The 13,643-nt window shown below is 33.8% G+C and overlaps 1 protein-coding gene across 8 annotated transcripts in view; it reads left to right on the forward strand.

Annotated features, from left to right (window-relative positions):
• The window catches only part of LOC114346561 (protein tramtrack, beta isoform), a 245,363-nt gene that overhangs the window by 178,027 nt on the left and 53,693 nt on the right, over positions 1-13,643 (forward strand). The window contains exons 5-7 of one of the 8 annotated variants that reach the window (XR_007699356.1): positions 1,344-7,695; positions 7,827-7,910; positions 8,043-11,600. The exons of 5 other annotated variants lie outside the window; for them this stretch is intronic. The gene's annotated coding sequence lies outside the window, so the exon portion shown is untranslated. Of the gene's footprint in view, positions 1-1,343; positions 7,696-7,826; positions 11,601-13,643 lie in introns of those variants that run through there. 2 more of the 8 variants (XR_007699355.1, XR_007699354.1) reach the window with 2 other exon arrangements.

Raw genomic sequence — 13,643 nt, forward strand, 5'->3', positions numbered from 1 at the left:
AACCGGAAGTAGCAAATAGATGAAAATATTTTCATTAAATAGATTACTCTTCAAAACCCCTTCATGCCAATTTTCATGAGTCTGTTGCGTTTAGTTCTCGAGATATTTCTAATAGGCCCTTTATCTGCCTCACCCTGTATAGACTGTGTAAATTGTTACTGTGTACAGTCTGATATGAAATAATTTTCATCCGATAAATTAAGGGTAGAGTGACGTTAACACCATTTTAACTGTTTCTAATAAATAACCATCCAAATAACATTTAGTTGTAATTACATTTGTCTTATCTCTTTTACTGCGACAAGTAAAAAGAAATTAAGGGTAAATAGTTGCTTCTAACTTGAATTCAATGAGTATGTACCTAATGCTTTTCGGTCTCCTGCTTTTCGGTCTCCTACTGTTTGGTCTAGTGAGATTTCGGTAAAGTGCTTTTGGTCTACTGCTTTCGGTCTAATGATTTGGTACTCTTTAGCCAAGCCGCACACCAAAGAAACATGAAACGAAAAACATGTTTCATGAAACTAAAACACTGCTAAACAAATCTCAAAGTCCGCATACCAATGAAACGAGTGTGATTCATGCTCATGACACATTTTTATTTTCGGAGAGTTTCATAAATGGCCGGACGTATATTTGTTTAGCAGTGGTTTATTTCCATGAAACGTAATTTACGTTTCATGTTTCTTTGATGTGCGGTCGGGCTTACAGTAAACCGTTTCAGAGGGGGGTGACAAGCGTTATACAGTCGGAAAAATGAAAGAATACCCATGAACGAACATATAAAACACGCTGTATTTTCCTGTCACCGTGTCACAAAGAAAATTGTCCAGTGCAAGTACATGTAACAATAATTATTGCATGTACTTGCGCTGGCCAATTTTTTGTGTGACATGGTGACAGGAAAATACAGCGTGTTTTATATGTTCGTTCATGGGTATTCTTTCATTTTTCCGACTGTATATAAACAATTATAGAAGCTAACAATAAAACAGTTTTGTTTTTAATATTATTTTTAATTTTAATAAAAGCAAAAGTTTCGCTAGTTTTTAGCAGATATCACCACGACATCCGCACCATCATGTTATTTCGTTGTGAGTCGATACCGGCAGCCCGAATGTTAGTTTGTTCAAAGAAAATCATATGCACTCTCTGATGATAACCTAATAAAGTTTGAAACCGGTTAGGGTGCTTATGGTGCTCTCTGAGCAAACTGAAATGTGAAAGACTGAAAGACGGCTCTTGTTTAGTTTTTACAACGAAATGATTATTTATTTATATTTATTTTTTAAATGATTTAAAAACATTTTTTTTTCTTTGGCAGTATCTAATCAAAACATTTCTAGGATTTTATGAATTTATTCGAGATGACTCCAAAGAATCTTTAATACTTCATGGACAAGTTTACCAATTCATAAAAGAAAACGGCGGAATTAAATTTTGGCAGTGTTTTAAACAACAATGTGAGGCGATGTGCCAAACCAAGAATGGAAAACTTATCGTTAGGCAAGGATTACATGATCATAGTGTGCCTAGAAAATATATTGCTAAAATGCGAGAAGAAAAGAAAATCATTAAGAAGAAATTGTAGTGTTTGTTCTGTATAACTGTAAAAATATACAGAGTGAGTTTTATGTACGGAACGCCTTAATTATCTTGGAAACGGTTTGTATGATTTTTATAGATTTTGGTGTGTAAAGGTCTTTGATGCGGTCGATATTATGGTGCTATTTACATTGTTATCAGATCTTCCGTGTTTCTGAAAATCTTATGAATTTTCTTATTTTAAATAGAACACCCTGTATATTTTCACGTATATTTCCTATACCTAAATGCCATAATTTCGGAGTTATTTGCTAAATGTACAAAAATTTGCCGCCGGCAAAGCGGCAAGTGAGTAAGTGAGCAAGACGATGCTGTCGTCACATTCCATTCCTGAGAGTCGTTCGGTAAATGAGTTGTGAGGACATTGGAGAGGAACTGATGTGAACACCTCACTCGCGTCAATATGGTTTTTCGGGCTATATTTCCGGCAGCGGCAGCAGCAGTGGCGATGGCTGAGTATAAATCCGGCATTAATGGCCAACGTTCGCAAGGGGCAGGGCACTTGAAGAAGAAGTACTTTGAAAAAACATTTGAACAAAGTTATAAAAATCAATTTTTCGATCCAGCCAGATATTATTTCAAGTTTTTCGGAACAAACAAGGTCCGTGTAATTTTTCTCTAAAGTTGATCGTTTTCGAGTTATAAACAATTTAAAACTGCAAAAAAACGAAAAACGACGATTTTCAAGGCTCACAAGCTTCTTTCTCATAATCCTTAGTGCCCTTCAGGGCGTCGGATGTCGGGTTCCGCCTTTTATCCACTTCTTCCAATTGCTTCTATTGGTGGCCAGGTTCTTCATATCCCTCATACTCATGTGTCTCCTTTTACCTATATCCTGGATCTGGCCCATCCATGTCTTCCTCGGCCTTCCCTTTTTTCTTTTGTTTTCCATTTTGGCTTCATGTACCTTCTTTGTAAGTCTTTTTTGCTCCATTCGTTGTATGTGTCCAAACCAGCTTATCGGTTCTTGTTCCAGCTCTCTTCTTATATCTTCATTTCTGAATCTATCAAACTTCGTAACTCCAGCTATTCTTCTCATGTATTTCATCTCGGTCGCGTTTATCATTGATTCATGTTTCTTTTGCACAATCCATGTTTCCGCCCCATATGCCATTAGCGGATTTACTATGCTGTTATATACTCTGAGTTTAGTTTTGTTGTTTATTTCTGATTTTCCAAAAATTGTATTATTTAAAGAGTAATACACGTTAGTTGCCTTCTTCAGTTTATTACTTATTGCCAAGTCCGTTTTCCCACCATCTGTTATTATATTTCCCAAATATTCAAAAGTAGATACGTGTTCTATTACTTGTTCCCTTACTATTATATTAGTATTCCTTTTCGTTTTTCTCATCTTCATTTATTATCATAAGTTTAGGCTCACAAGCAAAAGTAAAAAAATATTATTTTTGAAATAATATTGTGCCTAAATATAACGAAGTGCCTAAATTAGTTCAAACCTAATTATATCAGTTACCGATAACTATTTTGGGCTTATTTTTAGTTGTTAATGAAGCCCAATCTCACGTTCTCGCATAAGCGCTTTATTATAAATTAAAAACAATATTTTAGAATAAAACAGGCCAACAATTCTTATCGGGAGCTGATAGAAAAAAGTTTAGAAGGATAACAGTTTTTATCGCCAACCGTCACCAAAGTCGTTCATTATTGTACTCATTTGCCCTCATTTGCGGCAGTAAAATAACACTTTATTCTACTGAAAAAAGAAGTGCTTTACCTGCCACGATTATTAATCAAATTAACCGAGATTGAATGTAAGTGGTCTATGGCAGTAATCGATTATTTATTTGAGTGAACTTAAAATTTATTTACTTTAATTATTACAAATGTACAAAATTTACGTAATTATTAATTAAATTTATCTCAAAAACTGAAATTCTTAATATTTTGCAATTATATTCATACAAAATAAATGAAAACTTTATAGATTTAGTAATTATTCAATATTAATAACAACTATCGATTAAACATCGAAACCGGCCATTATGCAAAAACCATCTGTCATTACAGTCATACGAAATTTTTATATCGTCTAAATTAAAAAAAAATCTTAAATCTTTTAAGTTAATGCAAATAAAGTGAGAAATAGTGATTTTGTTAATTGGATTATAATATATAGGACTGTGATAGATGTTTACTGATAATTTGGCAGTAAATATATTTATTTAGATTTTCTACGATTCATCAAGGGAAAAGTAATTGCGGGGAGGCTACAGTTCATAAACAATGACGTAACTGTTAACGTTATTTTTAATTTTTGGTATTATTTTAAGTATTAAAATTAGTTTAATATTTAAATAAAAATACCATTTAATTCTTTAAAATATATTTATTTCGTTGAAATCATAATAATAGAGGTATAACTTCTTACGTGCATAGAAAGTACACACACATTATTTTTTCATTAGAAGGATGTAATTAAGTAAGTGTTAAGTAAGTGTTAATGTTTTTTATGATTGATAAAATTTTGTATGCACCACGTCAGTAAAGACTCTTCATCGAACTCGTTTGATAAAGAGCCACTTTACTGACTTGGTGCATATATTTGTACTTTGGTACATATATAACTATTACTTGTGTTTTTGAGCCTCGAAAATCGTAATTTTTCGTTTTTTCCAGTTTTAATTTGTTTATAACTCGAAAACGATCAATTTTAGAGAAAAGTTAGTAGAGAAGTTTATGTTTCGAATGGTCCAAAAATCTAGAATACTATCTACGCGGGCCTAAAAAAATATTTAAAAAGAATTATTGTTTAAGGAAATGTAGCAATAACTCCGAAATTATCGTAGTTAGGTATAGGGAACATTATATGAAAAATAATCAGTATTTCTTAAGGACTTAAAAAACTGAAGATCTGGCAACAACGTAAATACCACCACAATATCGGCCGCATCACAAGACATACCAAATAATTTATTAATCTTGCAAACCGTTTTCGACCTAATTGACGCGTTCCATATATAAACTGTTCTGCAAATTTTCAATAGGAAACAAACTGAAGTGTAACAAGCTATCGTGAGACTCATTAATATTCAATTGAGCAGGGTACTATTGTACAAGTCATGATATTCCATAAAGAAGGAATTTACCTGTTTTATGGAATGATCCCTTGTTTGTAATATTTCGCACTTCGAATAATAATATCCCGCTGAACTGAATATTAATGAGTCTCTTAGATAACTTGTTAGACTAGGGACAAGGTATTGATATACATTGTTTTAGAAAAAAATTGTTTTTCAAACATTCCACAAACTTTCTTGTAACATGCACAAGCAAACGAAAACATTGTTTAAACGAATGTTTTGCCGAATTTGTGACAGGAAATCTTTATCTTAATCTTATTGTTAATCTTAATCTTCAAGTAACTTCAAGTATGTTCGCTTTTGTTTCCTTGATTTTTTTTTCGTAATTTCCGTGATACTGCATAAAAATTTAAAATCCAGTACAGTAAAACCTCGATATAACGGACTAATTGGGGAAAATTGTCCGTTAAAGCCGAAAGTCCGTTATATAAAAATAGGTTTAAAATAAATCTGACTATTTAGACATGTGTCCTCATTATGCTATAATAAAAAGTTTATTGAAATTCTTTGTAAAATATAGCGTTTGGATCCACGAGGACCCCGTTTTTATGCAATGTATCTTGGTATGGGCAGGGTTATGTATGTATAATATTAACAGGACGTTTTTAATTTGTTTACATTTGACCGGATTTTTGGTCCGTTACATCCGAAGTCCGTTAAATAGAGGTGCGTTATATCGAGGTTTTACTGTAGTTGGCTCGATACCATAGTTTAGAAACTTACAATGAAATAAAAAAACCTCCAATGCATGATAGATCCGAATGGATTACAATTTTTCAGAACGTTTTCGGTCCAGTTTTCAGACTATCATCAGTGAAACATTCTATTAGTACCTAGTTGAACCTAGGCCACATTTTGGTTAATAAAGCCTTTAAATTGCATTGTAATAATAGTAAATTGTATCATTGATATGGCACTAGGTCGGTGTTAAAGGGAACATATACAGGGTGTATCATTAAGGATGTCCAATTTCTGAGTTATAAATTCTAGACCTCAAAATATTAAGATTTAATCCAAACCATTTAAATAAAATATGGCTCCTTACTGAGTTACATGGTGCTCTATTTAAAAATTTAAAAACTATTTTTACCCAGTACTTTAAAACTATTTGACGTATCCTTATCATACTTGGCAAAAAGTGTGGCTACTATAAACGCTAGTAAATTATGATAGATCAACGTTTCTAGCTACTAGCTCATGCGTACGACGGGATAGTGAATGGTTGACCCTTCCCAAATTCTACGTCAATGGGGGAATTACTATTTTAGCACAATTTTTAGATTTTCCAATACTTTCTATGTAAATAATATACTCTTCATTGGGACCGATAAAGTCAATAGTTTTCGAGATATTTTAAATTAAAAATGAAACGGCACAGCTATTTTGATTAACGTTCATATTGTGTCGCTTCATTTTTAACTTCAGATATCTCGAAAACTGATGATTTTATCGTTATGAATGAAGAGTATATTATGTATTATAAAGTAGTTTATACTTCATTTACTTCATGAAGAGTATATTATTTACATATAAAATATTGGAAAATCTAAAAATTACACTAAACTAACAATTCCGTCAGTGGCGTAGAATTCGGGAAGGGTCAACCAGTCACTTTCCCCTGTCGTACGCCTCCGGTAGTAGCCGGAAACGATTATTTAACATAATTTAGTAGGTTATGATAAGGATACGTTAAACAGTTTTTAAGTACAGGGTACAAATAGTTTTTAAATATTTATCATATCATAAATTAATGGAAATAACTGTGCCGTTTCATTTTTAACTTCAAATATCTCGAAAACTAATGACTTTATAGCTACCAACAAAGAGTATATTATTTACATAGAAAGTATTGTAGAATCTACAAATTGTGCTAAAATAGTAATTCCCCCATTTTCGTAGAATTTGGGAAGGGTTAACCATTCACTATGCCCTGTCGTACGCCTCTGGTAGTAGCTAGAAACGTGTATTTATCATAATTTAGTAGGGTGTATAGTAGCCACACTTTCTGCCAAGTATGATAACGATACGTCAAATAGTTTTAAAGTACTGGGTAAAAATACTTTTTAAATTTTAATAAAACACGTTGTAACTCAATAAGGAGCCATATTTTGTTTAAGTGATTTGGGTCAAATCTTAATATTTTGAGGTCTAGAATCTACAACTCAGAGATTGGACATTCTTAATGATACACCCTGTATATGCTCCTGCTCGAAAAAAGCGCAGTTCGCCCGATGAGTGATACAAACCAACAACTTATTTGCAACACTTAGGCTCGTACATATAAGGGCGGTTTGTCAACGTTGACGTCGCAGTTTACCTGAAAAACCCAACCTCCGCGGTTCAAGTTAACATAGAAACAAATGCAGTCGCTCAACATCGTACATATGCAACCACCAGTTTACCTGCGTTTAAACTGGTAAATCGCGGCGTCGACGTTGGCAAACCGCTCTTATATGGGTAAAAATCGGTGAAAAATGGGACATCTTGGATTTTAAAGCACCCTATGTAACGCACAGCCGGCACAGCTGAATGTGGCTGAATTTTTATGTTTATGCATCACAGTGTTGCCATGCTGTTTTTTATATATTTCTTTCATAATTTCAATCAATGTTAAATGTACCTACAAGAATAATAGAATAATAACATTTACTTCTCCGTCATTATACTAGGTATAATGACAAATGAGGTGTCAAATTAAAGCTTATAATCCAAGGATAGTACTAAAGGTAAGAAATTAGACTAGATTGTCTGTCCGTCTGTCTGTCTGACCGCGAATATAACTCCTCCGTCACTATACCAGGTAGAATGACAAATGAGGTGTCAAATGAAAGCTTATAATCCAAGGATAGTACTGAAGGTGAGAAATTTGACATAGGTTGTCTGTCCGCCTGTCCGTCCGACCGCGAATATAACTCCTTCGTCACTATACCAGGTAGAATGACAAATGAGGTGTCAAATGAAAGCTTATAATACAAGGATGGTACTAAAGGTGAGCAATTTGACATGGCTGTCTGTCCGCCTGTCCGTCCAACCACGAATATAACTCATCCGTCACTATAGCAGGTAGAATGACAAATGAGGTGTCAAATGAAAGCTTATAATACAAGGATCGTACTAAAGGTGAGAAATTTGACATAGGCTGTCTGTCCGTCCGACCGCGAGTATAACTCATCCGTCACTATACCAGGTAGAATGACAGATGAGGTGTCAAATGAAAGCTTATAATACAAGGATCGTACTAAAGGTGAGAAATTTGACATAGGCTGTCTGTCCGTCTGTCCTTCCGACCGCGAGTATAACTCATCCGTCACTATACCAGGTAGAATGACAAATGAGGTGTCAACTGAAAGTTTATAATCCAAGGATAGTAGTAAAGGTGAGAAATTAGACCTAGGTTGTCTGTCTGTCTGTCCGCGAATATAACTCCTCCGTCACTATACCAGGTCGGACGGACAGGCGGACAGACAGCCTATGTCAAACTTCCCATCTTTAGTACCATCCTTGGATTATAAGCTTTCATTTGACACCTCATTTGTCATTCTACCTGGTATAATGACGGAGGAGTTGAGTTTGCAAACAGACAGACAAGACGTACGGACGGACAGACGGACGTGGACAATTCAATGTTACATTTTTTCAAAGTGAAAACAACAACATAATAAACTTTACTTAATTGGTGTTTCAAAACTACTTACTTTTAACACATTAGGTACACAATATTACAAGGTTTCTAGCAAGTTAAACGTCACAATAATTTAAAATAATCAAGTAAAAACCTATATATACATAACATATTAGAACATACCTAAAATACACAAAAATGATACATTTCACACACAAATATAATATCACAAAAAATTGTAACGTGATAGTATGAAAAAATAGAGGATACGGCAACGGTGTTACATGTGACGGTCGGCCCGGGTCGGATTCAATGCCAATATCTACACAGACGTATTAGGGTGCTTTAATATCCAAGATGTCCGAAAAATGAATGGGTAAAGTTCAGGCGAATATTAGTTAAATATTAGTAGGCAATACGGCAAAGAGAATTGATGGCGTTTTAAAATGTAAGGGTTCTCCGCACAGTGGTAGTGCTGACTAAATATTTGGTCCAATTCATTTGTGCCAGACGTTACTTTTTCTTTTAGTTTATTTTATGATTATCATAGTTAAAAATAGTCTTAGATATTAAGATATTATTGAATAATTGGTAATCTCTATTGGAAACACTAACTCTGACAAAAGGAACAATAAATAAAATAAGAGTTACACACCTCGTTATGGAAAGATCAATGTAGGTGCTGCCATCAGAGATCAAATACGAAACCCAGAAATAAGAAGAAGAACAGGAGTCATGGATAGCGATGGCTAAATCGGTTTGGGTCGAACAAGTTGCCAGATTGACGGATGATAGATGGACTAGAAAAGTTCTGGAATGGCGACCAAGTCAAGATGCATTTGGAGGCAGACGACGATCACGCGACTAGACGAACGGATGATATAAATCGCATCACCACAAATTGGATGCAAGAAGCTTAAGATAGAAATAAGTGCAATATTTAACGGGACGCCTACGTTCAACAGTGGACAAATACATGTAGGCTAATTGACGAGTGGCCCCTTTGAAAACTATGGGGAATTCTTACTTGCGTTTCTTCATTGTAATTTAATAAGCGTGACGAGTTTCTATGCAAGTTGTTAAAATATGAAATTTGTTATATAAGTATCACGTTTGATCTGATGCCCCCTGCTGAAAATTTCCAGAACAACACTACGTATATTTAGAGAATTAAATAGTTATCAGTGATTCATTTCGAAGTTCGTGGATCATTACGGAATTTGAGGAGAAATGGTAGTAAATTCAGTGGCGCGCCATTTAGACGCAATGGCGTCTAAATTTATACTATAATTTTACGTGTACAATTCTATATTGTTATAATTATGCTATTATTTTGGGAAGCAATAAGTAACATTGTATGCAACAATTCCCTGCCAACTATTTCGGTCTTTGAGTGTATACCTCTTTTTGCCACAATAGTTCTTAATAAAAAAATACTGTAAAGAGCAATTTTATAAGGTATTATTATTCCGTATTATTTTTAATTTTGAGATCTTGATTTATGTGCATCGTTTTATGTCGTTAATTTATTGATTTTAGTTTTAATAAATGTGAGTCTCAAAATACACTGGTTGATATATTATTATAGTAGGGGAGGAACGTATGCTGAATTTGCAGTTACTCGAGCGTTATGGGGACCTATTGGGTTGTGATTATTAGGTGCTAAAACCAAAAAAGGTAAGTTTTCCATTTTAGTGGGGACTTTCCATTGTTTATTTAATTTTCCATTTCCAACAATCGTTTTCACCGATTATAGTGCCATCTATCCATAATTCGAAAAAATGTCTCGAATAAAAGTTGCTTATTTTTACGTAAGGAATCCAAATCTGCAATAAAAATTTGGGGCTCCTATTTAAGATTTTTAAGTAACCCCCCACCCCACCTCCGTGGGAGTCGTGTTTGATACCATTCGATAGATTTTCCAAAAATTAATAGTTAAGTGTATTTTGCAGATTTTCGATCTGATGTTCATTTCGAGAAATATCGCGGGTTCGTATTTAAAATTTTAAATTTACCCCCACCCCTCTCCGTGATTGTCGTGTTTGGTATCATTCGATAGATTTTTGAAAAATATTGAACACGTTTTTTTAGGTTTTTGATCTGACGTTCATTTCGCTAAATATTCGCTTTTGTTTTGTGAAACTTTTTCGCACATTTTCTTACGGCCCGCTCAAATCGTCAAATTTCTGAAATATACACTCTTGCATGTATACTTCGTCTAATTTACTTACCGTTGCACGTCATCCGCGTCATAGACTGTGACGTCACATGATACCAACACGACATATTTAGGCGGTAGGTGTGTTTTTTTAGAATCATTTTGCCGAGTACACTGGAATAACAGCCACTAGACATATTTTATTATATACGCTTAGATATAATATTTGAATATTTCTATTAATGTTAACTTAAAGAAATACACAATAATATGTTTCAATTTAATTTGTATAAATGGATTATAAAGCGTTTTTATAAAGCACATTTGTTCGGAACACACTGAAACTGTAATCGAACGAAGGTGAAATTGTAGAATAAATTGGTAACATTTATTTGACAGTTGCGGTGATGACACTTCATATTTGTTTATATTCTTTACTATAAGTGTTTGTTTTATTATATTTACTGTTTTTATTATTTACTTTAACGTAAGATTATAACTTAATTCTTGTTCTATATTTTTTAAGTTTTTATTTATTTGCATTGAATATTAATTTGTTTTGTTGTATAATGCACGTTTACAATAATTATGTGATCTATTTGATTTAAATGCATTCAGGATTTTTTTATACTTTGGCAACTGTCAACTTAGATCTCTGGCGTAGACAATGACGTGCAACGGTAAGTAAATTAGACGGACTGTACTTAACTTACCTTATCTTAAACTGACTATTTCGAGTTTTTGTAAGGATATAATTTTTTTTCGGACTCACCTTAACGAACTCCCCGTGTTAAGAGCCAATTTATGGTAGAGGTACATCTGCAGGGTACCAGGTTTCTCCCTATATGATAATCTGAAGCGCTCGAGTAACTGCAAAAATCCCCGCTTGGGCTCCCCTACCATTACGTATAGTACCTACTTAATTTGATGAACATTTTTATGTAATAGATTAGAGTTAGAAGTTTTACTGTTAATTTTATTTGGATTACCGTGTGATGGGTACCAGGTGACGGGTCACACGTTTTTATAACTTATAACTCGTTTTTTATAAGGTAAATAAAATCAGCTATGTGCAAAATCTGAATCTTTTAATAATAAAGCAATTTTATTTAAACATTTTTTTTGACGTACCTATACCTATGTGTCCCACATGCCTATATTACAGTCACAGTGTGTCTGCGTAACTTTGAATCATATGCTTTATTATCAAATTTACGAAAAAAAAGTGATTCTTCATAAACTGCTCTACACAGTCTAAAACCTAAGATGCAATCATCAGATAGAGTGTATTTCACGAATATACGACTGTTTTGGATTATCGCGATAACGAATATTTTAGTGTGCAACATAAGAAGTACGAAAGTAAATATTTTGCCCTAATAATTACTCCAATAAACACCAATATAATTTGCAATTTACTGTCGTTCTTCATATTTTGCACAGTAAAATATTCGATGTCGCGATAATCCAAGAGGGTCGTATATTCGTGGAATGGGGTATATCAAATTTTATCAACAGTATACGAGGTATGTCAAGAAATATGAATTTCTCTCAAGAGTAAAGTGGCTTTATATTTCACAATGTCGACAAAATTATTATTAAGAAAAGTTGTTTGGAATTAAAAATTATGTTAAAAGAATGTAACAAATTGAAATTTTTCGCAAATTACAGATACCAAACATCATTTTTATTGATGCTCCATTATTATTAATTTTACGAAAAAGTTATTCTTTATAAAAAGTTCGGCATAGTCTAATTATAAGATATCAAATTTTATCAATTTTATACGAGGTATGTCAGAAAATATGAATTTTGCTCAAGAGTAAAGTATCTTCATTTTTCACAATATTGAAAATTGCCATTATCAAAAGTTGTTAGGAATTAAAAACTATGTTTCAATAAACAATTACATCTTTCTAATTGAAATATTGAGAACCAACTATAAATGCCCTTTACTCTTGAGCGAAATTGATATTTTTGACATACCTACCTCGTCTAAAATTGATAAACTTTCATATATTATGCTTGCCTTTCAGTTTTTAGATCATGCAGACCTTTTTTTATAAAGAATAACTTTTTTTTACCACGCAACAAAAACAAAAAAATTGTTTAGTTTATTAATGTTTTGTCTTATGATAACAATTTCAGAAGTGGAAGTCAAAACTTAAATTATTGTCGCTTATTCCCAATAAGTAAATTCTTTCATGTCGCAAACACACTGTAGTACGTATCCATACAAGAGTGATCTGCGCTCAGTTTAGCAGCTCCACATAGTGAATACGTTGGTGATCGCCGCTCACCCTCTTCGATTTATATGTCGTGGAGAGCATGTATCCATTTGAGCAGTTACACCGAGTGCGGATCACCCTTGTATGGATACGTACCTTCACAGATCACAAAAACACAAATCAATATGCTTTTACTAGGTCTGTTCGTCCCTCCTTTTAACTAAGACAAAATTCGATTTGTCTATTCTTGACATTTATTAAATACGGTAAAATATACATACAATTCAGTTGTTTATGTACATATTTACACTTTCAAAGCAATAAAGAACCTTTTAAGCTTTGTTTATATTATTTTGTGTATATTAATTGAGTTAATTGTAGCGCAGATATAAAAATACAGTTGATTTATGAATATTTCAAGGTGACAATCTAAGAGCACTTAAAAATGCTCATTTATTTAAAAAACATTCATTTATTTTTCATAGAAATTTAGCCAATCGTCCTCCTAACCGCCACTGAGCTCCGACAATGCAGCTCATCACACTGCCTCCCTCTCGCCTCTTTTATCCGTCGTTCCGTTGAAACATCGCAACTGATCGACGCAACGCAACGCTTTGATGGGGCCTCGTACTTTGTCTGTCGATCCGTTGAAACATCGCAACTGATCGACGCGACGCAACGCAACGCCTTGATGGGGCCTCGTTATTTGTCCGTCGATCCGTTGAAACATAGCAACTGATCGACGCAACGCACTGATTAGACCTCGTTCCGATGCGTTCTACCGATGCGACGTCGCAACGCAAAACGGACTAATGGGGCCTTGCTCTTAGCTGTTTTCGCGGAGCACATCCTGAACGTATTCACAGGAAGAACGCTTGCGCATTAGAATTTGGCTGTTCGGTGCATTAAAAAATCTGCCGATAGTGTCC

This window comes from Diabrotica virgifera, chromosome 7 (assembly GCF_917563875.1).
Source record: "Diabrotica virgifera virgifera chromosome 7, PGI_DIABVI_V3a".
Taxonomy (NCBI): domain Eukaryota; kingdom Metazoa; phylum Arthropoda; class Insecta; order Coleoptera; family Chrysomelidae; genus Diabrotica; species Diabrotica virgifera.